Raw genomic sequence first — 26,536 nt, forward strand, 5'->3', positions numbered from 1 at the left:
GGGAGAGAGGAAGGGAAAGGAAAACAGCAAAAAAAAGGAAGAAAGCTCTGCATGATTTCAGTGTGGTGATCAGATGAAAGAGCAGCCCAACTCCTCAGGCATCTTTCAGAATATTTCACAGCAGCACACTGACATTCCTCAGCAGGAAGCAAGTCACACAGGCACTAAAATGCAGCTACCTTAAAATAAATGCATTAAACCATTTACATCGTTACCATAGGAAAGAAAAAGTCTACATCAGCTACCTTTAGGGAAATATATTAAACTAATTTGTTTTAACACCAACACAGCAGGGAAAACCAGAATAAAGCTGTGACCAGCAAATAAACAAGTCCCGCAGTGGGAAAAGAAGAACTTGAGACAGGAAAAGACAAAAAGGAAGAAAAGTAGCAGTAACCTTGGAAATTACTGCGATTTTTATACTGCCTGAAAATTGCATGATTGTGCTTTTAGGAGAAAATATTTATTCGGCATGTTGGTTTCCTTACGAGCATAGTATTCTGTGTCTGGGATTTTTTGAACTCATATTCATCAGTTTCCTTTAATAAGCTGTTCTCTTCATGCCATCTCACATTTTGCCAGAGCTACACTTATCTTATTTTGGAAATGTATGTGTCTTGGTATAATATCTCAGTTATCATTAAGAAAGTATCTAAAGGTATTTTTTCTTTACTTAGCAACTGAAATTGTGAATTCAGGATTGCATTTAGTGCTGCCATTGAAAACTTCTGGGAGCGGAACAGTCTCTTGTGCACCAACTTCTGTGTATGTACTAGCCTGCATTAATATCATATCAAAAACTATTGACAGACATATATATTTCAAAGACATTTGGCCAATAGGAGGACCTGCATAATGCTAAACTACTAGAAAACTTTTTTCCTAAAGTCTAAACTGGTCACTTCCATTCACATCTGTGTTTTTATTTTCTCAAATTTTCTCATGTTTCATTTTCAGGAATAGAAAACAGTCCATATTGTTGTTCTTAAATATGGTGTTTATATTTCTTTAGGAGAAATTCTGGTCGTATTTCTGTCATTCCACCTACCAAATCATTAGTGCAGAACAGGATAATTTTTTAAAACCTATTATCTATATTGTAAATCATTTCATCATCAGCCCTCTCTCCACATATTATTCCTAATAATTTTCTCTTTGACTTTTCACGTGTTATCTAACGGGTTTTATAGTGTTTCTAGATATGTGGACCCCTAGTATTCTGTGCTCTACTAAATGATGTAAATACATGCCAGAATTGATGGGAGAAATCTGCAGTTAAATAGGTTATCATCACCTCATGAAGAAGTGGTCTTTATGCTTAGCAAGAATTTAGTGGTTCCACATAATGCTGTTAAAATGTTTATATAATTTAGATGTCATTTATTAAGTGGATTGATGTAGATGTGACCCCCTAAATGTGTGGTGGGCTGTGTCTTAGTTCAGGCTGCTATAACAAAGTACCTAGCCTGGGTTGTTCATAAACAATGAAATTTTTTCTCACAGTTCTAGCGCCTCGAAGTTTGAGACCAGAGTGCCAGCATGATCAAGTTCAGGTGAGGGCCTTCTTTCAAGTTGCAGACTGCCAACTTCTCAATGTATGTTCACATGGTAGGAAGCTGAGAGGGAAAGCAAACTGTCTCCTGACTCTTACAAGGGCACTAATCCCATTCATAAGGGGTCCACCCTCATGACCTTCCTCATCTAATTCTAATTACCTCCCAAAGGCTCCACCTCCTACTACCTTCACATTGTGGGGTAGAATTTCAACTAATGAATTTGGGAGGAAGACAAACACTCAGGTCATAACAGCCTATGTAATGATGGATTATTGGTTAGATACTCTCTGCATGATAGACACTCATCTTTAATTTCTAACCTCATGAATTAAACATGATCATCAACATATACTGAAAACAGTTCAGAGACAGGTACAGGGCCATAGGTCCACAATCCCTCATCCCAAACCCTTGTGGCCAAATGTTTTAGAGTTCAGAAGTTTCCAAAATCTAGAACTATAATGGAATGCATATACAAGATATAACACCTTCATGAGGTTCCAGATGAGCACCTGGTAGTCAAACATGATGCTCAGAAAAATTACAGATGTTTATAAAGTATAAAATATAATGACTAGATGTAACTTCTATCAATTGAGGTCACATCTTGTTACTGAATTAGTTTGGGTCAGGCTAGGTTTTGACACAAAGTGAATTATATGGAAAACAATAACAGTTTTCAGAGATTTTGGATTTAGAGAATATGGGTAATCGATTGTGTACATTTACTAGCTCTGATAACCATGCAAGAAGAAGGGGGTTATTTATTAAATACTTGGGATTCAGTAATAGTTTAAGGAAATTTACCTTCATTATATCATGTAATCCTCAAATCAAGCCTGAGATGTATGAGTCATTACATCTGAATAAGTTATTCATCTCAAAAGTGGAGTCCCCCTTGAGAACCAAGTTCAGGTCCTAAATTCCTGGCATCTGCCATTACAGCTACCCCATGCTGCTGAGAATACTTCCGCTTGGTTATATTCCTTTTATGTTTTTTAGAGACCCAGAACAGCATTGAGTCCAATAAATACTGAGTAAATATCAACTGTTTATCAACTAGCAACAGCCATTAGATAGTTCTGGGCTTTTATAGAGCCATATATCCCAGTCCAATTCTGTTTAGACCCACAGGGTCAGTAAGCCAGACTTTACAACAGTAAAGTTCTTAATAGTATCAGTTTTCACAAACTGTTAATGCAAATGAAGCATGCCTAAATTGGAGAGGATAAGTCATATAAAAGAACCTAGTCCAGATATGTTTAAGGATATTTATACATAAATTTAACAGGATGTACGCACAATAACAAATGACTTTTGTATATCTAGAGCCCTTTATTTATTTATTTTTAATGGGGTTTTACTTTATTTCACAGAATCAGAGAGTCTTACAGTGGGAAGGAAACTTCAGCACTCCTTATTCCAACACGCCCATTCAATAGTCAGATGCCCTCCTGCAGCTCCACAGTGAAGCTTTGTGGCAAAACAAACACTGACAGGGAGAGCCCCACTTTCTGAAGGCAGCTCTGTTAGAAAGTGCTTCCTTAGGCTGACACACAAATCTATTTCCCTGCAACTTCCTCCCACTTGTCCTACGACTACCCTTCTGGGACCAAACAGAACAAGTCTAATTCTTCCACATGGCAACTCTTCTAGTATTTGGAGATAACTGTGATGGCCTCTGTCATCCTTCCCCTGCCCCATCTTCTCTAGACTGAATCTCAAAACTTCTCATACCTTGCCATCTGTGTGTGTGTGTGTGTGTGTGTGTGTGTGTGTGTGTGTGTCCTGACTATAATCCACTTTGTCCACATTCCTCAAAGGATGGGCTAAAAATACTCTTGATTAGGGGTTGCAAACTCAGATACTTCCAAGGACCAGATCCTACTAAAGGTAAATGTGTGGCTATGGCCCAGTGTAAAGACATAAGGAGTGATAGGAGCTCGACTTAAACCATGACATAACGCTTTCTTATTTAAAACTTGGAACCCATGTGCTGGCCACATAATATTGGAGCATGTGAGCCATATTTGCCCTTCTGAGCCACGAGTTAGCTGACTAAAGTAAAGCTAACTGTCACCTCCCTGATACGAAAGAGGCAGCTGACATTATATTATACTAGCTATTATATGTGTTTGTGCATATATATACACATATATGTATATATAATATATATGTTATAGGCATTATGTTTTTTATTTGTGTTTTGTATAGTTTATAATATTTTCTACAGAATAATTTTATACTATAATAATGTATAAAATAGATAAGAAATAAGGATATGTTGTATGGCACAGGGAATTATAGCATTATTTTGTAATAACTTTTTTTTTAAACATCTTAATTGGAGTATAATTGCTTTACCATGGTGTGTTAGTTTCTGCTTTATAACAAAGTGAATCAGCCATACATATACATATATCCCCATATTTCCTCCCTCTTTCGTCTCCCTCCCAACCGCCCTATCCCACGCCTCTAGGTGGTCACAAAGCACCGAGCTGATCTCCCTGTGCTATGTGGCTGCTTCCCACTAGCTATCTATTTTACATTTGGTAGTGTATATATGTCCATGCCACTCCCTGACTTCGTCCTAGCTTACCCTTACCCCTCCCTGTGTCCTCAAGTCCATTCTCTACGTATGCGTCTTTATTCCTGTCCTGCCCCTAGGTTCTTCAGAACCATTTTTTTTTTTCTTTTTAGATTCCATATATGTGTGTTACCATACGGTATTTGTTTTTCTCTTTCTTATTTCACTCCGTATGACACACTGTAGGTCCATCCACCTCACTACAAGTAACTCAATTTTGTTTCTTTTTATGGCTGAGTAATATTCCATTGTATATATGTACCACATCTTCTTTATCCATTCATCTGTCAATGGACACTTAGGTTGCTTCCATATCCTGGCTATTGTAAATAGAGCTGCAATGAACATTGTGGTACATGACTCTTTGAATTATGGTTTTCTCAGGGTATATGCCCAGTGGATTGCTGGGTCATATGATAGTTTTATTTTTAGTTTTTTAAGGAACCTCCATATTGTTCTCCATAGTGGCTGTATCAATTTACATCCCCACCAGCAGTGCAAGAGTGTTCCCTTTTCTCCACACCCTCTCCAGCATTTATTGTTTGTAGATTTTTTGATGATGGCCATTATGACCGGTGTGAGATGATATCTCATTGTAGTTTTGATTTGCATTTCTCTAGTAATTAGTGATGTTGAACATCCTTTCATATGTTTGTTGGAAATCTGTATGTCTTCTTTGGAGAAATGTCTATTTAGGTCTTCTGCCCATTTTTGGATTGGGTTGTTTGTTTTCTTGATATTGATCTGCATGAGCTGCTTGTAAATTTTGGAGATTAATCCTTTGTCAGTTGCTTCATTTGCAAATATTTTCTCCCAGTCTGAGGGTTGTTCTTTCATCCTGTTTATGTCTTCCTTTGCTTTGCAAAATCTTTTAAGTTTCATTAGGTCCCATTTGTTTATTTTTGTTTTTATTTCCATTTCTCTAGGAGGTGGCTCTAAAAGGATCTTGCTGTGATTTATGTCATACTGTGTTCTGCCTGTGTTTTCCTCTAAGAGTTTTATAGTGTCTGGCCTTATATTTAGGTCTTTAATCCATTTTGAGTTTATTTTTGTGTATGGTTTAAGGGAGTGTCCTAATTTCATTCTTTTACATGCAGCTATCCAGTTTTCCCAGCACCACTTATTGAAGAGGATGTCTTTTCTCCATTGTATATTCTTGCTTCCTTTATCAAAAATAAGGTGACCATATGTGTGTGCGTTTATCTCTGGCCTTTCTATCCTGTTCCATTGATCTATATTTCTGTTTTTCTGCCAGTACCATACTGTGTTGATTACTGTAGCTTTGTAGTATAGTGTGAAGTCTGGGAGCCTGATTCCTCCAGCTCTGTTTTTCTTTCTCAAGATTGCTTTAACTATTCGGGGTCGTTTTTGTTTCCATACAAATTGTGAACTTTTTTGTCCTAGTTCTGTGAAAAATGCCTTTGGTAGTTTGATAAGGATTGCACTGAATCTGTAGATTGCTTTGGGTAGTATAGTCATTATCACAATGTTGATTCTTCCGATCCAAGAACATGGTATATCTCTCCATCTGTTGGTATCATATTTAATCCCTTTCATCAGTGTCTTATAGTTTTCTGCATACAGGTCTTTTGTCTCCTTAGGTAGGTTTATTCCTAAGTATTTTAATATTTTTGCTGCAATGATAAATGGTAGTGCTTCCTTAATTTCCCTTTCAGATTTTTCATCATTATTGTATAGGAATGCAAGAGATTTCTGTGCATTAATTTTGTATCCTGCTACTTTACCAAATTCATTGATTAGCTCTAGTAGTTTTCTAGTAGCATCTTTAGGATTTTCTATATATAGTATCATGTCATCTGCAAACAGTGACAGCTTTACTTCTTCTTTTCCAATTTGTATTCCTTTTATTTCTTTTTCTTCTCTGATTGCCGTGGCTAAAACTTCCAAAACTATGTTGAATAATAGTGATGAGAGTGGACATCCTTGTCTTGTTCCTGATCTTTGAGGAAATGGTTTCAGTTTTTCACCATTGAGAATGATGTTGGCTGTGAGTTTGTCATATAGGGCCTCTATTATGTTGAGGTAAGTACCTCTATGCCTACTTTCTGGAGGGTTTTTATCATACATGGGTGTTGAATTTTGTCAAAAGCTTTTTCTGCATCTATTGAGATGATCATATGGTTTTTCTCCTTCAATTTGGTAGTATGGTGTATCACTTCGATTGATTTGCGTATATTGAAGAATCCTTGCATTCCTGCGATAAACCCAGCTTGATCATGGTGTATGATCCTTTTAAGGTGCTGTTGAATTCTGTTTGCTAGTACTTTGTTGAGGATTTTTGCATCTAGGTTCATCAGTGATATTGGCCTGTAGATTTCTTTCTTTGTGACGTCTTTGGCTGGTTTTGGTATCAGGGTGATGGTGGCCTTGTAGAATGAGTTTGGGAGTGTTCCTCCCTCTGCTATATTTTGGAAGAGTTTGAGAAGGATAGGTGTTAGCTCTTCTTTAAATGTTTGATAGAATTCGCCTGTGAAGTCATCTGGTCCTGGGCTCTTGTTTGTTGGAAGGTTTTTATTCACAGTCTCAATTTCAGTGCTTGTGATTGGTCTGTTTATATTTTCTATTTCTTCCTGGTTCAGTCTCAGAAAGTTGAGCTTTTCTAAGAATTTGTCCATTTCTTCCAGGTTGTCTGTTTTATTGGCATAGAGTTGCTTGTAGTAATCTCTCATGATCCTTTGTATTTCTGCCATGTTAGTTGTTACTTCTCCTTTTTCATTTCTAATTCTGTTGATTTGAGTCTACTCCCTTTTTTTCTTGATGAGTCTGGCTAGTGGTTTATCAATTTTGTTTATCTTCTCAAAGAACCAGCTTTTAGTTTTACTGATCTTTGCTATTGTTTCCTTCATTTCTTTTTCATTTATTTCTGATCTGATCTTTATGATTTCTTTCCTTCTTCTAGCTTTGGGGGTTTTTTGTTCTTCTTTCTCTAATTGCTTTAGGTGTAAGGTTAGGTTGTTTATTTGAGATGTTTCTTGTTTCTTGAGGTAGGATTGTATTGCTGTAAACTTCCTTCTTAGAACTGCTTTTGCTGCATCCCATAGGTTCTGGGTCGTCGTGTTTTCATTGTCATTTGTTTCTAGGTATTTTTTGATTTCCTCTTTGATTTCTTCAGTGATCTCTTGGTTATTAAGAGGTGTACTGTTTCGCCTCCATGTGTCTTTTTTCTTTTTACAGATATTTTCCTGTAATCGATATCTAGTCTTATAGTGTTGTGATCGGAAAAGATACTTGATACGATTTCAGTTTTCTTAAATTTACCAAGGCTTGATTTGTGACCCAAGGTATGATCTATCCTGGAAAATGTTCCATGAGCACTTGAGAAGAAAGTGTATTCTGTCGTTTTTGGTTGGAATGTCCTATAAATATCAATTAAGTCCATCTTGTTTAATGTATCATTTAAAGCTTGTGTTTCCTTATTTATTTTGATTTTGGATGATCTGTCCATTGGTGAAAGTGGAGTGTTAAAGTGCCCTACTTTGTTTGTGTTACTGTTGATTTCCCCTTTTATGGCTGTTAGCATTTGCCTTATGTATTGAGGTGCTCCTATGTTGGGTGCATAAATATTTACAATTGTTATATCTTCTTCTTGGATTGATCCCTTGATCAGTATGTAGTGTCCTTCTTTGTCTCTTGTAATAGTCTTTATTTTAAAGTCTGTTTTGTGTAATATGAGAATTGTTATTCCAGCTTTCTTTTGATTTCCATTTGAATGGAATATCTTTTTCCATCCCCTCACTTTCAATCTGTATGTGTCCCTAGGTCTGAAGTGGGTCTCATGTAGACAGCATACTTACGGGCCTTGTTTTTGTATCCATTCACCCAGTCTGTGTCTTTTGGTTGGAGCATTTAATCCGTTTACAATTAAGGTAGTTATTGATATGTATGTTCCTATTACCATTTTCTTAATTGTTTTGGGTTTGTTATTATAGGTATTTTCCTTTTCTTGTGTTTCCTGCCTAAAGAAGATCCTTTATCATTTGTTGTAAAGCTGGTTTGGTGGTGCTGAATTCTTTTAGCTTTTGCTTGTCTGTAAGGATTTTAATTTCTTCGTCAAATTTGAATGAGATCCTTGCTGGGTAGAGTAATCTTGGTTGTAGGTTTTTCCCTTAATCACTTTAAATATGTCCTGCCACTCCCTTCTGACTTGTAGAGTTTCTGCTGAAAGATCAGCTGTTAAGCTTATGGGGATTCCCTTGTATGTTATTTGTTGTTATTCCTTTGCTGCTTTTAATATTTTTTCTTTGTATTTAATTTTTGATAGCTTGATTAATATGTGTCTTGGCATGTTTCTCCTTGGATTTATCCTGTATGGGACTCTCTGTGCTTCCTGGACTTGATTGACTATTTCCTTTCCCATATTAGGGAAGTTTTCAACTTTAATGTCTTCAAATATTTTCTCAGTCCCTTTCTTTTTCTTTTCTTCTTCTTTAACCCCTGTAATTCGAATATTGGTGCATCTAATGTTGTCCCAGTGGTCTCTGAAACTGTCCTCAATTCTTTTCATTCTTTTTTCTTTATTCTGTTCTGCAGTAGTTATTTCCAGTCTTTTATCTTCCAGGTCACTTATCCATTCTTCTGCTTCAGTTATTCTGCTATTGATTCCGTCTAGAGAATTTTTAATTTCATTTATTGTGTTGTTCATCATTGTTTGTTTGCTCTTTAGTTCTTCTAGGTCCTTGTTTAACGTTTCTTGTATTTTCTCCATTCTATTTCCAAGATTTTGGATCATCTTTACTATCATCACTCTGAATTCTTTTTCAGGTAGACTGCCTATTTCCTCTTCATTTGTTTGGTCTGCTGGGTTTTTACCTTGCTCCTTCATCTGCTGCGTGTTTCTCTGTCTTCTCATTTTGCTTAACTTACTGTGTTTGGGGTCTCCTTTTTGCAGGCTGCAGGTTCGTAGTTCCCTTTGTTTTTGGTGTCTGCCCCCAGCGGCTAAAGTTTATTCAGTGGGTTGTGTAGGTTTCCTGCTGGAGGGGACTAGTGCCTGTGTTCTGGTGGATGAGGCTGGATCTTGAATTTCTTGTGGGCAGGACTGTGTCCAGTGGTGTGTTTTGGAGTGTCTGTGACCTTATTATGATTTTAGGCAGGCGCTCTGCTAATGGGTGGGGTTGTGTCCCTGTCTTGCTAGTTGTTTGGCATAGTGTGTCCAGCACTCTAGCTTGCTGGTCATTGAGTGGAGCTGGGTCTTAACGTTGAGATGGAGATCTCCAGGAGAGCTTTCACCGTTTGATGTTACATGGAGCCAGGAGGTCTCTGTTGGACCAAAGTCCTGAACTCGGGTCTCCCACCTCAGAGGCACAGGCCTGACACCCGGCCAGAGCACCAAGACCCTGTCATCCACATGGCTCAGAAGAAAAAGGAGAAAAAAGAAAGAAAGAAAAAAATAAAGTAAAATGAAATAAAGTTATTATTAAAATTAAAAATTAAAAAATTAACAAGTAATGAAAAAAAAGAAAGAAAGAAGAGAGCAACCAAACCTAAAACCAAATCCACCAACGATAACAAGTGCTAAAAACTATACTAAAAAAACAAAAAACAAAAAGAAATGGACAGTCAGAACGCTAGGACAAATGGTGAAAGCAAAGCTTTACAGACAAAGTCACACAAAGAAGCATACACATACACACTCACAAAAAGAGAAAAAGAAAAAAAATATATATATATATCATTGCTCCCAAAGTCCACCTCCTCAATTTGGGATGATTCGTTGTCTATTCAGGTATTCCAGAGATGCAGGGTACATCCAGTTGATTGTGGAGATTTAATCCGCTGCTCCTGAGGCTGCTGGAAGAGATTTCCCTTTCCCTTCTTTGTTTGCACAGCTCCCGGGGTTCAGCTTTGGATTTGGCCCCGCCTCTGCATGTAGGTCGCCTGAGGGCGTCTGTTCTTCGCTCAGACAGGACGGGGTTAAAGGAGCAGCTGCTTCGGGGGCTCTGGCTCACTCATGGGAGAGAGGGAGGGGTACGGATGCGGGGCGAGCCTGCGGCGGCAGAGGCCGGAGTAACGTTGCGCCCGCCTGAGGCGCACCGTGCGTTCTCCTGGGGAAGTTGTCCCTGGATCGTGGGACCCTGGCAGTGGCGGGCTGCACTGGCTCCCGGGAGGGGCGGTGTGGAGAGTGACCTGTGCTCACACACAGGCTTCTTGGTGGCGGCAGCATCAGCCTTAGCGTCCCATGCCCGTCTCTGGGGGCCACGCTGATAGCCGCGGCTCGCGCCCGTCTCTGGAGCTCCTTTAAGCCACCCTCTTAATCCCCTCTCCTTGCGCACCAGGAAACAAAGAGACAAGAAAGAGTCTCTTGCCTATTAGGCAGCTCCAGACCTTTTCCCGGACTCCCCCCTGCTAGCCGTGGCGCACTAGCCCCCTTCAGGCTGTGTTCACGCCGCCAGCCCCAGTCCTCTCCCTGCGATCCGACCAAAGCCCGAGCCTCAGCTCCCAGCCCCGCCCACCCCGGCGGGTGAGCAGACAAGCCTCTCGGGCTGGTGAGTGCCGGTCGGCACCGCTCCTCTGTGCGGGAATCTCTCCGCTTTGCCCTCCGCACCCCTGTGGCTGCGCTCTCCTCCGTGGCTCCAAAGCTCCCCACTCCGGCACCCACAGTCTCCTCCTGCAAAGGGCCTTCCTAGTGTGTGGAAACCTTTCCTCCTTCACAGCTCCCTCCCACTGGTGCAGGTCCTATCCCTATTCTTTTGTCTCTTTTTTCTTTTTTCTTTTGCCCTACCCAGGTACGTGGGGAGTTTCTTGCCTTTTGGGAGGTCTGAGGTCTTCTGCCAGCGTTCAGTAGGTGTTCTGTAGGAGTGGTTCCACATGTAGATGTATTTCTGATGTATTTGTGGGGAGGAAAGTGATCTCCACGTCTTACTACTCTGCTATCTTGAAGGTCCTGTCTAGAGCCCTTTAAAATAAAATAATTATTAAAGATACTAAAAATGAGGACAGCATATTAACTATCTAAGGTTTTTTAAAAGCACATGATTTTGAACGTGAAATTGATTTGTTGACTTATGATAAGCATTTTAAATAATTTTTACTTAGAATCTTATATTAGGTACAGCTTTTCACCTCAACTTTTCTATTTACTAAGCTTTTTTAGAGCTCCCTCTACTGTTCAAATATGAACATGCACATTGAAATTTACTAAGGAAGGTAACCTGGTTTAGATACACACGACTTGCTGAATATATATTTATAATCTGAGAAAGAATAGTGTCTTCACTCAAAAAGTGAATTTCCTTCTCTGCCTGTTTAAAGCCATCTGTATGATTTTTAAGCACTGATCCTCAAATAATAAAAATCCATGTATAGTAGAATATATGGATACATTTCAAAAATTTATGTCCCAGCTTCATCTATAATATCTTATTTTCTTAACCAATCCATGTATGACAAATATGCCTCATAAGGAATATAATAATAAACATCCTAAAGTTTACAAAGGGTAATTAAAGAAGGCTTAAAATATGTGCTTCATAACTCCAGAAGGTGAGCAATATATCATGTTTGCATAAATGATGTAAAATTATGTAAGGTCTTTTCATCTTTAAATGTTTGAAGACTTACAACTCCTAAGTTAAATAAATGTTAAATATTACCCAGGATTATGAAAAAGAAACCCAGAAATACTAACACAGCATTAAATTCACAATAGAAAATATTCTCAAAGGCAAACTTCTATGTTCTTGGTCAAGTTAGATGTTATGAGACAAAGTTTTCCTTATCAGAATTAACATAGTGAGTGAAAAGATTTCCTATTATTGTGGCAATGTGTGAATTTCAGATTGTTTCTTACTTAAAATAATATATAGAATGTTCTTGATTGTGATTAAATCACAATCACTAAAATATGAAAAGTCATAAAACATCTTTTCAGTAAAAAACCAAGAGTATCTATGAGACTTGGAGATTTTTGTACCAAGATGCCAAGAAACAAAATGGTAATTCCATGATATAAAATTGTCTAGGTGTAAAGCCCCAATTAAGATAATGGTAGTTCATTAATTCAATAATTCAAAAGACAAAGTACAATAAGATAAAGCTTAGCAGTTAAGGATATACATTAGTTACATATTTCTCTAATGAACTCATATTTAACAGTACATAATTAATTAGTCAGGAAGTACCAGGAAACTTTAAGTGAAATTATATTAACCTATAGAGAGAAAAAGTAATTTATAACTGATATCTCCATTTCGGGAATAGAGAAAAAAATCTTTTTTTTTTTTTCATATTTCAGAAGGCTGGTCTTTTTCAAATCATCAGTGAGCCTCATTTATATAGTCTAAAGAATTTTAAAATCCCAGAGATGGAGTTATAACCTCCAAAATAGAGTCATAGAAATGTTACAGACCTTAAGAAGTGGTACTGCAGACTGTGGGTATTTGATAAATATGTTTTCTATATGTTTCAATCAAAAAAAAAGAGAAGGATTTGGGATGTGTGTCCACTTACTTATTTAGCAAAGGCTAATATAGTACTTCCTCTGTGCCAAACACTGCTTTAAACACTTTATAAATACAAATACAAACTTATTGAAACCTCATAATAGGTAAGTACTATCATTATCCTCATTTCACAGGTAAGGATATTAAAACATAAAGAAGTTAAAAAAAAGAACTCACAACTAGAAATTAGGGAAGCTGATATTTAAATCAGGGTACCTGACTTCAGAGTCTATGCCTTTAACTCCTCTATCATGCTCACATCTCTTTACTCTCTTTATTCCTGCCTGGGAAAGGTGGATTTTTATGAAATCATGAGACTGGAATTGGATCAGTGTGAATTAGAGGGTTTGGTCCTGGTGTTAACTGGAGAAAGGTAAGAATTGCATTATTTTCCATCCTCCACATTTTGGTCAAAACCCCATTTACTTAAATAATGTGCTTAAGTAATATCCAAAGAGGTTAATCTGATGTCTTTTTTTTTTTTTTTTTTTTTTTTTTGCAGTATAGTTGATTTACAGTGTTGTGTTAGTTTCAGGTGTACAACTAAGTGATTCAGTTATACGTACTTATATCTATTCTTTTTCAGATTCTTTTCCCTTATAGGTTATTACAAAATATTGAGTATAGTTCCCTGTGCTATACAGTAGGTGCTTGTTGACTACCTATTTTATATACAGCAGTGTGTATATGTCAATCCCAAACTCCCAATTTATCCCTCCCCCCACCCCCTTTTCCCCATTGGTAACCATAAGTTTGTTTTCTCTGTCTGTGGGTCTATTTCTATTTTGTATATAAGTTCATTTGTATTATTTCTTCTTCATTTTTTTAGATTCCACATATAAGCGATATCATATATTTGTCTTAAAAGTTTATAGGAGTCCTCCCTGACTACCTATTGGTATCCTCATGAAGAAGTAAATGCTTAGTGTCTTCAAAAAATGAGTAAACCTCTAAAGTGGATTGCAAAATTTTGTGCATAAGTACAGATATGCACATTTTAGGAGGAGAACTGCCATAACTTTCTTAGTCACAGATTAATATATGATCCCCAAATGGTTAAGAACCACAGAAAACAAATTCCAGCTCCTTCAGGGAAGGTCGCAAGCAGCATCTCCCTCCATACCACCTGATTCCGTAGCTTTTGTCTGTCCTACCCTCAGGACACACTGAAGTACGTTATTCTTTGAACAACACTGTACAGTCTTAGAAGTCTGAGTCCTTAGCTACGTTCCCAGGTCTTGCAGCACTGACTGCCTCATCCTCCCTTCTTCCTCTTGCTACTTTGGATCTTAGTCTCTTCATTAGTATAGTAGGAATCCGTTCAACAGTCTCGTGTTTTTGTTTTCTTTTTTCTTTTTCTTTTTTCCTTTGGGGGGGGGATGTTATTTGTTTCGTTCAAGTATTGAATTAATTTAATTAGTTTAGCACTTAAATATTGACTGGGACAAGATAAATATAAACTCTTTATTCTTTTTATGTGGTTCAAAGGCTATCGCTTTGAAATCAAACAAATCTGGATTAAGATCTCAGGTGTTTGTTTTGTTTTGTTTCCTGTATCAGCCATGTAATTTGGGCAATTTGCCTAATATCTCTAAGACTCAGTTTTCTCTACAAACTGGGTGTGATAAAGCTATTTAACTGGGTAGTGTTGACAAATCAATTTAAAAATTATCTAGATGTGCCCTTTTGAAATTCTGTCTGAGCATTGTCAAGTACTCCACCTAAGCGTCAGGGGGAGTCCTAGGGAATTGTAAGTTTGTTTGATTTACTATTGATTAGAGCTAGACTGTAAAGTTAGATGTTAACTTTTAGAAGATGGATAAGTAACATAATTTCTGTCCACTGGATAAGATAACCCCAAAGGTTACATATTTATTGCCTGGCAGGATGTTAACCAACTTTGTATCTAATTTTGCTACATTATTCCTGAGATTTTTTTTTTTTCCCACTAACTTTATGTTAAGCAGCCTATTTTATTTTCCTATGAACTATCTTTAATCATCTTCTTTAATTTGTTTTAAAAAACAATCTGCTACAGGAGATCATCATATATATTTTTACAAGAATTTTTTTAACTTTGTATACTTTAATACAAGTAGCTAAGTAAGCGCTTTAAAATTTATTTGATTATTTGATTACTTAATTCCTGAGCACTTTTTGTAATAAACCACCACATGGAGATACTCTTGCTCTCTTCACACACAAAATGACCTTTAAAAGCTTTTTCTTCTTGTTATTATTCCAGCCATCCTCCTTGGCCTAGTTTTAAATGCTTTCTCCTTCAGGAAGTCTTAACTAATTCCACAAATCAGAAGTGACTGCACTCTGTGTTCCCATAGCATTTTCTGTGTCATTGAAATTAATCATGGTTATTTGTGTATATGTCTTGACTCTCCTGATGAACTGGAGTGTGTTTGAGAGCAGAGATTTTATCTTATTCATCATTTAATACACACCATTCCCCACATTGTACTTTGCCTTACCACGTATAGAATAATAAATATTTGTTTATTAGATTGAGGTATGAAAAGCAATGAAATGAGTCAATTAAACTTATTAAAATAACAAAATTATTTAGGTTGAGGGGATGAGTGGTATAATAAAATCAGGGAATTAATCACCAGTAAAACATAGAGAGTAAAAAAGTACTGAGGTTCTTTTATGATGCAGTCACATAGATTTACAAAGCTCTAATTACTGTTAGTAAAATAATATGGAAAAGAACATAGGACGTAAACTCATTCTGGAGATTGTTCTCTTTATATAGCCTACAACTTCTAATTGCATAAAAATTCAATTATGTTAGCAAGTCTGTTTTTATTACCTAAAACAGCATTCCCTTTATAGCTTCAAGTTATAGAATAATATAAAGAAATCATTTTAATATTGATTGCTCATCAACAACTTTATCATTACTGACAGTGTAATATGTGGTAAATCACATCCCTTATGCACACTACTTTTTGTCTGTAAAATCAAAACATACCTCCTTCCTATCACAGAAAAACATTATGAGCTGTGCTAAATCTCCTTGGGCTTCAAGGGGAAATGAATGATATACACCTGTGTAATAGAATATGTCTTCTCAAACTTTAATGTGTATACAGATCTCCAGGGAATCTTGTTACCATGCAGATTTGAACTTAGTATGTCTAGACTGAAACCAGGAGGTTCTACATTTCTCCTGAGCTCCCAGGTGCTACCAATGCTGCTGTCCAAGGACCATACGTTGAGGAGCAAGGGATTTAAAAAACCATTTAAAAACTGAACTTCCTCTTGGAAGTTCTTCTAACTAACCTTTCAAAATTTGGCCTTAATATTCTATAACTTGTTAAGGGTGTAGAAAAATATCTTTCTGTCTCTTTCTCAGTGAAAATGAAGAAAAATGAATACTTATCTTACAGATATTAGCCCTATTCCTGATATTTCATAAAAATCTGAAAAATTCAACAATTTATATTGATCTACCTTTAATAATTTCCAGTTTTCTCATTTCTGTACATTTTTGATATGCAGTGCAATACAGAAGGTCATTTAAACATGGAAAATTCTTAGAGGTCAATCCAGATATTTGCTCTATTCTATAAAATAATTTTTATATTATTTAAAAATATTTCCAGTTAGTAAAGAATGCTTTATTTTTCAGCACGCAGAATAATGTGAGTTCCAGTGTGATATTAAAACAATTGACCATGTATTTTCACGATGCCCTGTAATAACCGTGGTAATTATATTATTTTTAAGTGTTCAAATTGGACAGCAGGAAATTATAAAATGATATTTTACTTGTCACAGGCAGATATCTTTGTTTTTTTAGAGGTAAAAGAGTATAATAGATGAGAAGTTTAAGAGACATCTCCCCCACCAACTTGGACCAGCAAACATAAGTTGTTCTCTATAGAGAAGCAGACAATTCACTTTTTATCTTTGTTTTGAAAGGTTAAAGAAATATTTCTTTTATGGTTATATCTGTAATTCACTTGTTCAGCCCAAATGTTAGTGTGCTAAAGGAAGTGATTTTAAAATTCATATTTTAACCCAGAAAATGTCAATCATACAACAATCTCCACAATAAACTCCTCAGTAAAATTTCTGAGAAAATTTAATTTAGTTGAGTTTTTAGATTTGGGGTGTGTGTGTGTTCATGGAAGGATTTTAAAGGACACTTCTCTTTTCACCTAGAATATGCTACAGTTGTTTTTTTTTTAAAGATGTTTTCAAATTCTTAATGTAAGAAATGGAAGAATTTATAATGCATTAAAATAAATGTATAAACGATAAGAATTTCAGGATAAAATGGAGTTTACATAAACATTTAGGGGCATCTAACTAGAATTCTACCACTTAAGAATATGTCATATGTGTGTTAACTATACAGTCCTTCTTAATCCATGTGTGGATTATGTTTGAGTGGAAGAATTATTATATTTGAAAAGTACCTGTCATGAAAAACAGCATGCTCCATGTTAATTCCCTTTTGAATTACTAAGTAAATGTAAAGATAGCATGCAAATAATATGCCACAGCATGCATTAGCACTTCATGTACTGATAGGAACTCTTCCTAGAAGATTTGAGCTGCAGAAGTATCAGCCTGGCTCACATCATTTATGTACTTCTTTACATGGAGAACTGATTTATGGATGATATAATACTCACTACTGGCAATTCTCAAATGCAAGAATCTTGAGACTGTGACCCCATATAATCTTTAAATCCAATTAGTTTGTTCTGTTTTAATCTAATTTTCTAGCTGTGCAAAGCCTTTTATTTTGTCAGCAGACCACATATCATCAGTGTACTATTGGTATAATCACAAATCAGGAAAGCTATACTTTACTGAGGTCTTAAAAGCTTTCAAAAGCCAGTTGAGGATGTGAGTTTATTTTTAAGTCTTATTTAAAAAAAAAAAAGATTTGAAACCCTTTATACTGTATGTATTGTTTCTTTCTTATTTTTACAGTTCACCTAAATCACTTTCAAATGTATTCATTTATTAGTTTAATATTTAGTGACTAGTTACTGTATATTACGGACTCTGCTAGATACTAGTTATATAATGAGAAATAAGATGGACACCAGACTGTGTTATCACATGGCTCACAATCTAGGGCATCTTACAGACAAGGAAACAAGCAAATACAATTGGGTGCCATTTAAAACTTGGAGCTGAACGCTGCTGCTGGAACACCTAGGGTACTTAGAGGGAAATGGGCGTCAGATGCTTTCCGGAAAGAGATTTCTAAGCAGTAAGCTGACAAGAATACTAGGGATTAGGACAGGAAATGGCAAATGGGGGCAGCCGTTACTCCAAGCAGAGAAAGCAGCGGGTGCAGAGACCCAGGAACAAGAGGCAGCAAGGTCGAGTTTGGGGAGAGGAAGAGGGCACTGGTGAGCTGCTAGGCGGGAAGTAAATTTATCCTGAGAATAATTGGGGACTATTAAAAGAGGCTTTAAACAGGGAAGATGCATGGTCAGGTTTGAGCTTTAGAGAGAACACACTGGTTACAGGAGGGAGGATGTCTTGAAAGGAGACCTGTAACGACAGCCAGCAGGACAAGATAGAGTGACCTGACCAAAGCAATAGTCCAGGGCGCCAAAAAGAGACACAACCAATCTTAGAGCAAAATTAAAATTTCCTAAATTGTTTGTTTGCAAGATCATTTCCTCTTTTCTCTAGGTACATTTTCCTCCTCAGTGAGATCCTCTCCCTTCATTTCACCTACCCAAGTTTTTCTGATCTCCTTCCCCTTTTAAGGAACTCCAATAGCTCCCTCCCTCCATTCCCTCCTTCCTCCATCTCTCTCTCTCTTTTTTTCTAACATCTCTATTGGAGTATAATTGCTTTCCAATGGTGTGTTAGTTTCTGCTTTATAACAAAGTGAATCAGCTGTACATAGACATATATCCCCATATCTCCTCCCTCTTGCATCTCCCTCCCACCCTCCCTATCCCACCCTCTAGGTGTGCTTGTGTGTGCACAGATGTGTAGACACATACACTATCAGGTTTGAAAAATCATTAACATGTACCGACTTGACTTTTTCATGTTAAGCTATTAATTTAATTCTGCCTTTGGGTTTTAATGTTCATCTGCCAAATTATGGAATGAAATCCTTTTCAAATAGTTGTAGCATCAGCAGGATGTTCACCTTGGGTCTAGGGATTAGCCTGGGAGCAGGACATACTCTTTTTTTCACTGCTTTTTATCTTGGTCCACATTAGTATCTAGAATAGTCAATTATATGACATTAGTTCTATTTGATTTGGTGAGAATTAATAACAGAAAAAACATCTTGGTGGGTCTGTAAGTTAAAATATTTAGGAGGGATTAGAGATCAAAGCCCTAAATTAAATTTTAAAATAGTTCATATGATCTCAAGCAAGACACTCTACCTTTTATCTGTAAACGGTGTTAGAAAGGAGAGTTGGTTTTATAAAGTAAAAGGGGGGAACTACCTAGAGAGTCTCTGGTTGGCAAGTGTTCTATTAAGATAGAAAGTTTGGAAGCAGGGAGAGAGTTTCTAATGAATCTTCAGGCACATTTAACAGTCTTTGGTTGGCTGCAAAGGGGGCAAGCAAGCAATTTTGGGACATTTCGAAAGAAGAACTGTTTAATGTTCAATTCCCTGGAACAAGTGAGGTGCTCTCTTGTGGTCAAATGGTCCTTATTGCAGAAGGAGGTTGTCCTGGCAGAAAGATTCTCAGAGAAATGTGATCAAGTAATTTGCTCTTAGTTTCTTAGGAAATCTTTTATTCTTTAGGCCTGATCTAATTCTCTAGTATTTCTGGTTTGAATCTACCAAATATTCCTTCTTTCTTTGATTTTATTTCTTAAGATTGAGTATTACTTTCATTTTTGTGAATGGATACTTTCAAAATTTCCATTGATTAGTGACTGCAACTATTTTCTATTATCCATGTCTGTTCTTCATTATCATTTAAATAACAACATCAAAATGTAAGGGTGGAAGGAACTTAAAATATCAAGAATTCCCACATCCTTTCCTTTGGAATTTAGGGAATGGTAGATTATACTGGTCATATTCCAATCTATTTTGTGCCCAAAAAGAAGTTATGGGAATATACTTTTGAATAAAAATTCCCAATTTTAATTTTTTGGGTTATATTATATAGAACACTAAAGTAATATTTTTCATCTCTTTAAAATTCTATAAAATTCTTTGATAATTATTCTTCAAGAGTAATTAACAGTAAATAGGGAATTGGCATCTTTTACATTTCTGGGACTATTACACCATGTAAATCTGCAGTAATCTTGGAAGAAAGGAGGAGGGTTGGTATAGGAGAAGAAATTAAACATAATTACTTTCTACCCATCCCAGGGAGATGGAAAGCAGTTTATTGCTATCCTTTCTAACAAAACATTGGCATAATTCTCTCCTGCATGGATTATATTTTAGAGGCTTCATCCATAATCAGAGTATAGTTAACAAACTTTAAGTATATTATATATCTTTATATATTACTACATGGTACCATTTTAACCTAAAAAAAATACATTTTTAAAGAAATGAGTTAGTGATTTTAGCAAAGATTGCCAGAAAAATTCTTATCAGTAAATAAAGGTTTTCTTTACTTTCTAATTCCCTTCATCCTCCATATCCATCTTCCCCATCTTCCCCGTAAGAATTTTCATTTTTGTAAAACACATTACATGACTTCACATTGGAAACCAACCAATTCTGCTGATATGAGGTAAATTCTCAAAATTCAGCTTTTGTGTGTGTGCATTTCAGTGTTCACTCCATCCTAGCATGAACCCTCCATATCAAAGAGCCAAGCATATTATTGCCTTTAATTAACACTTTTGAGTTGTTAGCATATGCAAAAGCACTTTCTACAGGCTTCAACCACACCTGAAATGTAGCCAGCAACACCACATAATCTCTTTTGTACTTAGTCAAATTAGAAGCAATTTAACACTTACCAGGGGTACTGAGGAAGACATCTGGATTGAGGGTTTCAGTTTCTGAATTATACTACTTGGATGTGGAAAGTAAAAACCACTAGTACTTATTTAGGGAATCTTAAGCCTTGTCATAATCCATAATTTTTTTTCTCAAAAGAAAGGATTGCCATCATTATTATTATCTGCAGATTTATTGAGTCACAGTTGATGAGATATAATAAATAAGTTCGGGCTCATTAAGACACTTCAAAATCCAACAAGGTACAGAACCTTTGTCTAATAATATCCAATCCCTCCACATTCATTATAGATCCTCTTTTCTTCTGCTGTCCCATGGACTTCATCAGTTGTTTCCTCTCTCTTCCAAATTTTCCACTTTTTCTCTCTACTTGAGAAATAAATATATTGTAGAACATTAAGAGCAAAACTAGAGTGAGACTTTTAAAATCCTGACTCTGTCACTTACCAGCTTAAGACCTTGTATAAGTCCACCTTTCTGTGCCCCAGTTTCCTGGTCTATAACTGTAAAATAGCAGTAACTCGTTCAGAGGATTGTCCTGAGTATGAAATAAATCTGTATGGGTAAACATCTAGAACCTTACAGGAAATAATCCTGTTATTTTTTCCCGGACCACTGCAATTGCTTCCTCCCCTCCATTCCTAATTCTGCTACTTATTCCCTTTGATCCCTCCTCCACAAGAGCCAGAATAATCTTTTAAAAGTAGAAATGGAATAATATTACTTTCCTGTGCAAAATCCTTCCACTGGCTTCTTACTGTCACCATAATAAATGAAAGAGAACATCTTCACCGTGGAATTTTTTCTTCCCACTGCATAATCACATCCTACTCTTTCATATCATATGATGTTTTTAAAGTTCACAGCTATGTTTCTTTATGCTTTTATTTTTTAATTACTTTCTTTTCTCTTTAACTGTAAAGTACCATGAAGTCAGAGAACATTTTTTTCACTAAATCCATAGAGTTTCTAGTTGAATGAATATTTCTTGAAGGGATGAAAAATTATTGAAAAAACCTTCCACAACTATTTCCACAGAAGACTTTTATCAGTATGTCATACTGCAAATATTACCTAAGAAAGAATAGAAGCTTATCTTAATTATTTAGAAATTCTTTACTTAAACTTTGGGTTTCTGTGTTTGAAGGGGAGTTTTATGTCTAATTTACTGCTTCTTAAGACCAGATGGAGGTCAGCTGGGGTCATATGTATGAACTTTGGAAGCTGATAAAATAGGGCATACGTTTTTATTGCCCCTGCCAAGAAAAGGTAGGATTTTGGTTGTTACCAAAAAAAACCCTGTGCGCCTGCTTTCTAAAACAGAACATAAACAAAATACCCTCTACCTTAATCAGCTGGTATAAAGATGAAATTATATGTGGCATAAATATGTCAGTAGGTCCTCAAAATCAAACCGCATTACCTTTGTCAGTCAGGGCCTGCTCATAGCCCTAATCCTTGGGCTCTCTGCCTGGGGCCACCTGCAGAAGCTCCTAACACAGGGAGCCAGATCACTGAGCAGGCTGGCTTCAGTATCCACCCGGCTCTTCTACATGCTGCTTCTGAGTTAGGACATTAATAGAAGAGCCCTCTTTGGGGCTGGTGTGGGATCTTTTTCGTCATCTATTTTTTAAAATTTCAATCTTCTCATCAAAGTCATCACTCCGATTATTATACTGTTAACTTCACAAATGGTTGGTTACTTTTGTCTGATTGCCATTCCTTTTTTTTTTTTTTTTTTTTTGGTCTTATTATATATTCAATCCTCCTTGTAGCTCACTATCTGATCGTACCACTTGATCGATCTGCTAAGCTTCATTAGCTAAAGTAATTCACTTCAAGTATTTTGCTCTCTTTTGCAGAGAGTCTCCTGATGTAAGGGCATGGCATGCAGGAACTCAGCAATAGAGAAGCATTTGGGAGGACAATTCAATTATTTTTCCCTCCTGTTCGCCCAGCAGCCACCCTTCTAGCCCTCAAGAGTAAATTCATCATTGTAAGGAAAATAGAAGCCTTTTGTTTTAAAATAGCAAGTGCGTCGTAGCTTTTTAAAAACGATGTTTGAAAAACATACATTTCTTGAACCATAGCCACCTTTGCTCTCTGAGGTTTTAGGGCTGCTCCCTTCCTCCTAGCTCCCACTAAGAATCACTAGGCTATACAGAGCATTAAGCCTTTGCTGAACACCTGAAATTTTGCTAGTCGATGAGATTATAATGAAGATAGGAAGTGACCCTATCCACAGCAGTAGCAGCAAAGGTTTAGGAGTTCTAAAAGGTAAAACATGAGTGTCTGTGGGCTAGTTTTAATATTGCTGCAAGTTCAGTAGATTAAAGCATCTTGAGTCTTTTCCCAAGACTAGAATGATATCAACAGCAGAACAGTAATTCTGATTATCTAGTGCAAAAATATAGCAATCATGGGCTTAGTGCATATAGTTGGTTAGACAAAGCTTTCAAAATATGTAGTTCTTAAGGAAAATAACAAATGAGGTACTTGACAGTGGCAATTTTTAGGGGCACTGCCCTTGAGGTACTCACAAGGCCCAGTAATCGAGAATATAACATAAACGCATAAAAGAGCAAGAAAACCATATGTAAGGAAATACAGATTTGAGTTGTAATCTGCATGGTATAGATTGGCGTTTAAGCAAAAAAAAAAAAAAAAAAAAAATATGATCTGCTGAGCTTTGCCAAGAAGATTTCACTCGGGATACTTTTTTTTTAAATTATAAGAAATGGCTTGGGAAGAGTTAAAAGAGGAGAATAAACATACATTATGGATGTGCAAAATGGGGACCCAAATAGTGAAAAGGGAAGGTCCAGGGAATGAACCCAGTAGAAAATTAGCTATGGAAGTAATGGAGAAGAAAAATTACTGGTTGGGCAGGATAAAAGCGGTTAACCCATTGTTTTAAATGTTACGTCAAGGAGTTTAACCTTGGTTCATGCACAAAGCAGAGTCATTATATTCTTCTGCAGATCAACTGGAAGAGGATGAAGAAAAGATCAGTAAAAAATATACAAAATTTGCAAAGTTTCATCATATCTGCTATGATTTTTAGGATATATCATGAAATTTGCCTCTAATTTTAATTCATGTTAAAAGTTATTATAGTAATTGAGGCATAAGATGACTATGGCCTGGACTAGACTGATTGTACAGAATGAGTCATTATGAAGAAGACATACAACTTGGTGATTGACAGGACATGAGAGAGGTCAAAGGTGACTCTCAGGTTTCTGGCCAAAGTGACCAGGAAAATGGTGGTGCCATTGACCCTTCCTGAGGACACAATTAGCTGGCTTTTATCCTTAACCCTTAATTAAATTGGTGGAGTTCTTTAAAGAGAGAAATTATTGGTACCATAAATCCAAAATTGTTCCTCTCCTTTAAAAATAATTCTTCTTCAGTTACTCCGTAACACTGACTCTTCAAGTCAGGCATCAGATTTTATGGTTTATTTATAGTAATGATATTTAAATGCCAGCTTTTGGCCTGTTAGTAGTATTTATGAACGGATGTATATTCAGGGAGAAAGAACTCTACCAGTTTACATAGGAAAATCCAATTTTTAAAAAACACTTTATGAAACAGAAAATTGTCATGCAATGTATTTTTTTTAATGTTACTTTTAATTAATTAATTAATTAATTAATTTTTATTTTTGGCTGTGTTGGGTCTTCGTTTCTGTACGAGGGCTTTCTCTAGTTGTGGCAAGCGGGGGCCACTCTTCATTGCGGTGCGCGGGCCTCTCACTATCGTGGCCTCTCTTGTTGCGGAGCACAGGCTCCAGACGCGCAGGCTCAGTAGTTGTGGCTCAGGGGCCTAGTTGCTCCGTGGCATGTGGGATCTTCCCAGACCAGGGCTCGAACCCGTGTCCCCTGCATTGGCAGGCAGATTCTCAACCACTGCGCCACCAGGGAAGCCCTGCAATGTATTTTTAAAATTGAAACATTCGGCCATAATTGTACACATGGTTTATGGCCACTTGTAAAATTTTCAAAATCCTCCCTCCTCAAACACAAAAAGAGAAAGGATAAATATAATAAATAGAAAAAATAAAAAAAAAACTAATATCTGACTAAAACAGTTTGCCAGGATTCATTTGATTCACCTCAGTATAGATAAATATATTCAAGAGGATGCTATCCAATTCATAATGTGAGATATTTGAGTCCTTATATTTGTGGTTTTCTACTTGAAATAACAGAAGCGGTAGAGATTGTTATGATTGGAATCGCATTTAAGACACAACAGTAATGTAGTGTAGGGATTAACTGGGAGATAGTGTGTTCAAAACCTAAGTAAACCACTTGAGATAACACAGATATTGTCTAGTAACTTTCCCTAACATTTGGACCTATTTTGAGATTTGGTAGCTGTAGATTACTATTTTATGACAGCTCTATTTTTAACCACTTCCTCACTACAGAGCCCCCTCTGTAGTGGACTTAGACAGGTAGTTCCTAAAATGTCAAGAACACTCACAGCAATCTATTATAAAAATTTACCTTGGGGGTATATTTAAAAAAAAAAAAAAAAAAAAAAGGAAACACCTGAGTTTTTTACTAGAGCATAGAATTCAGCTGCAGGAAAATATTTAAGAAGCAAGTTTTGGTTCTTAGACCATCAGCAGGCAACACATGAGCATCTAATACACCCCTCTGTTAATGTAGAGAACACATGAATTTGAGAGCTCCCTGAGGATAGAGGCTGTAATATTTTAACTGTGTATTTCCAGAGTTTGTCTCAGTGTCTGGCTCATGATAGATGCTTATTAAATATTTGGTCGAGCAAATGAAGTAGCAAATGAGGTCGACAGCTCTGAGCAGCCATAGAGTAAGGACTAAAGAATATTGAGATGAACTCTTCCCCAGAGTTTTATGTAGCTCTAATATGTGATATAAATATACACATTTACACACACACACACACACACACACACACACACACACACATACACTTACATAGGCAGCTTCTAAAATATTCTACACTGCTGTCTTTGGAATTCAAATTACCAAATAAAGTGGCCCCTTCTCAGGAATTAAAGTACCAGACTTCACAGTGTTTCAGAATCTTTATTTTCCTGGACTCTCTCCTTTTGGGGTTTCTGCAATTCAATTATCTGGCCAGCTTTCCTCCTTCTCATCAGTTTCTCTGTCTTTCTGTCTCCCCTATGGCTGCTCTTTAGATGTTAATTTCCTTAGTGATCCCTACACAACCTATTTCCTCCCTTCCTCTAAGTTTCTGCTGAGTATGCTTATATGTTCCCATGGTTCCTATACCTGCTCTGTGCTAACCTGATGTTTTCAGCCCCAAACCTCCTCTTCCCCATTGGCCTCTATTTCCAGCTACACACTGGACCTGTATTCTATTCCACACCTAATTTCATATATACTTTACTGAATCGTGCTTTTTCTCTATTATCATCACCATCCAATAATGATTCCAACTAAAATCCTAGACATTATTTTAAAACAACTTCCTGTTCTTTCTTCCTTTATTTAAAAAAGATACTGAACACATTTCTTTATCTGAGATAGCTCTTGAATTCCTCCTGACTCTGCTTTCTTCGAAATGTCCTCCTCGCTTCTATTTAAGCAGACATTTGACGTGATTGTCGCCTCGAGCCTTTGCCTATGTTAGTTTCCTCCCATTTTAATCCTGAATGCCTATGGCTCCCAGAAGCACATCCTATAACTCTGCTCCTTAATATCCTCTAATGATGCATCAGCAGCGGCAGAAAAAGGTATAAATGTGGCATTGTATATGAGATGCTGTATAATCTCAATGCCATATAATTATACAAAAAATCTACTCTTCCTATTAGGGGATCAAATTTTGCTCCCACCCTCAGAATTCATATACTGAAGTCCTAACCCCCAGTACCTCAGAATAGAGATATTTGGAGATAGGGTCTTCAGAGAAGTAATAAAACTAAAATGAGGTCATTGGGGTGGACCCTAATCCAACATGACTG

The 26,536-nt window shown here is 36.6% G+C and overlaps 1 protein-coding gene and 1 long non-coding RNA gene across 8 annotated transcripts in view; one reads left to right on the forward strand and one right to left on the reverse strand.

The window, feature by feature from the left end:
• The window catches only part of ROBO2 (roundabout guidance receptor 2), a 1,241,430-nt gene that overhangs the window by 239,304 nt on the left and 975,590 nt on the right, over positions 1-26,536 (forward strand). The gene's annotated exons all lie outside the window — the stretch shown is intronic.
• The window catches only part of LOC309629025, a 471,640-nt gene that overhangs the window by 176,393 nt on the left and 268,711 nt on the right, over positions 1-26,536 (reverse strand). The window lies entirely within an intron of this gene.

Source organism: Balaenoptera borealis (genome assembly GCF_965194805.1).
Source record: "Balaenoptera borealis genome assembly, chromosome: 5".
Taxonomy (NCBI): Eukaryota; Metazoa; Chordata; class Mammalia; order Artiodactyla; family Balaenopteridae; genus Balaenoptera; species Balaenoptera borealis.